The sequence below is a fragment of the Ovis canadensis genome, chromosome 3 (assembly GCF_042477335.2).
Source record: "Ovis canadensis isolate MfBH-ARS-UI-01 breed Bighorn chromosome 3, ARS-UI_OviCan_v2, whole genome shotgun sequence".
Lineage (NCBI taxonomy): Eukaryota > Metazoa > Chordata > Mammalia > Artiodactyla > Bovidae > Ovis > Ovis canadensis.
The window spans coordinates 219,272,268-219,274,357 of record NC_091247.1 but is presented as its reverse complement, the minus strand read 5'-3'; the positions used below and the strand labels follow the sequence as shown (position 1 = coordinate 219,274,357).

Sequence of the window (2,090 nt, the reverse complement as noted above, 5' to 3'; positions counted from 1 at the left end):
GTCTTGTATCTGTGCTATTCAAGATGGCTATTGAACTCTTGAAATATAGTGAGCAAGGCTGAGAAAATAAATTTTAAAATGTTTATGCACTTTAATTAATTTAAGTTTAGCTAGCCATGTGTGTAGGGCTACCAGAATTCAGTTCAGTTGCTCAGTCGTGTCCGACTCTTTGTGATCCAATGGACTGCAGCATGCCAGGCTTCCCTGTCCATCACCATCTCCCGGAGTTTACTCAAACTCATGTCCATTGAGTCAGTGATGCCATCCAACCATCTTGTCCTGTGCATCCCCTTCTCCTCCTGCCTTCAATCTTTCCCATCATCAGGGTCTTTTCCAATGATTCAGTTCTTCACATCAGGTGGCCAAAGTATTGGAGATTCAGCTTCAGCATTGGTCCTTCCAATGAATATTCAGGACTGATTTCCTTTAGGATGGACTGGCTGGATCTCCTTGCTCTCCAAGGCACTCTCAAGAGTCTTCTCCAACACCACAATTCAACACCAAAGCATCAATTTTTCGGTGCTCAGCTTTCTTTATAGTCCAACTCTCACATCCATACATGACTACTAGAAAAACCATAGCTTTAACTAGATGGACCTTTGTCGCCAAAGTAATGTCTCTGCTGTTTAATATGCAGTCTAGGTTGGTTGTAACTTTTCTTCCAAGGAGCAAGCATCTATTAATTTCATGGCTGCAGTCACCATCTGCAGTGATTTTGGAGCCCCCAAAATAAAGTCTCTCACTGTTTCCATAGTTTCTTATCTATTTGGCATGAAGTGATGGGACCAGACGCCATGATCTTAGTTTTCTGAATGTTGAGTTTTAAGCCAACATTTTCCACTCTCCTTTTTCACTTTCATCAAAAGGCTCTTTAGTTCTTCTTTGCTTTCTGCCATAGAGGTGGTGTCATCCGCATATCTGAGGTTATTGATATTTCTCCCAGCAATCTTGATTTCAGCTTGTGCTTCATCCAGTCCAGCATTTCTCATGATGTATTCTGCATATAAGTTAAATAAGCAGGGTGGACAATATACAGCCTTGATGTACTCCTTTCCCAATTTGGAACCAGTCTGTTGTTCCATATCCATTTCTCACTGTTGTTTCCTGACCTGCATAAAGATTTCTCAGGAGGCAGGTAAGGTGGTCTGGTATTCCCATCTCTTTCAGAATTTTCCACAGTTTGTTGTGATCCACACAAAGACTTTGGCATAGTCAATAAAGCAGAAGCAGACGTTTTTCTGGAACTCTCTCGCTTTTTTCAAAGATCCAGTGGATGTTGGCAATGATCTCTGGTGCCTCTTGCCTTTTCTAAAACCAGCTTGGTCCTTCAGGTAGGAGGTCCTGAGTGACTTTGGACGTCCGCTCCTCCCAGGTGCGGTGAGTGCTTAATCCCCGGCCTTGCGGCTTAGTTTTTCTCTCGGTTTGGAATCGAGGCCACTGTCGCAACCATGCTCCGCCAGATCATCGGTCAGGCCAAGAGGCATCCTAGCTTGATTCCCCTCTTCATATTTATTGGAGCAGGAGGGACTGGAGCAGCACTGTATGTCATGCGCCTGGCATTGTTCAATCCCGATGTCAGTTGGGACAGAAAGAATAACCCAGAACCCTGGAACAAACTAGGTCCTAATGATCAGTACAAGTTCTACTCTGTGAATGTAGATTACAGCAAACTGAAGAAAGAAGGTCCAGACTTCTAAATGAAATATTTCACTATAAAGCTGATTAGAATGAAGGTCTTCCAGAAGCCATCCGCACAATTTTCCACTTAACCAGGAAATATTTCCCCTCTAAATGCACGAAATCATGTTGGTGTATTGTGTTGGGGTTTACACTGATGAATAAATAGTCTGAAACTTGAAAATAAATAAATAAATAAATAAAATAAAACCAGCTTGAACATCTGGAAGTTCACGGTTCACATACTATTGAAGCCTGGCTTGGAGAATTTTGAGCATTACTTTGCTAGCGTGTGAGATGAGTGCAATTGTGCAGTAGTTTGAGCATTCTTTGGCATTGCCTTTCTTTGGGATTGGAATGAAAAAGCAAATAAAAATATAGGATGCAGAGTTAATTATTAATTTTGGGTAGGC

General features: G+C 42.0%; 1 pseudogene; it reads left to right on the top strand.

Moving 5' to 3' along the window:
• Window positions 1-1,356: 1,356 nt before the first annotated feature.
• Window positions 1,357-1,853, top strand: LOC138931519 (cytochrome c oxidase subunit NDUFA4 pseudogene; annotated as a pseudogene).
• Window positions 1,854-2,090: the final 237 nt, after the last annotated feature.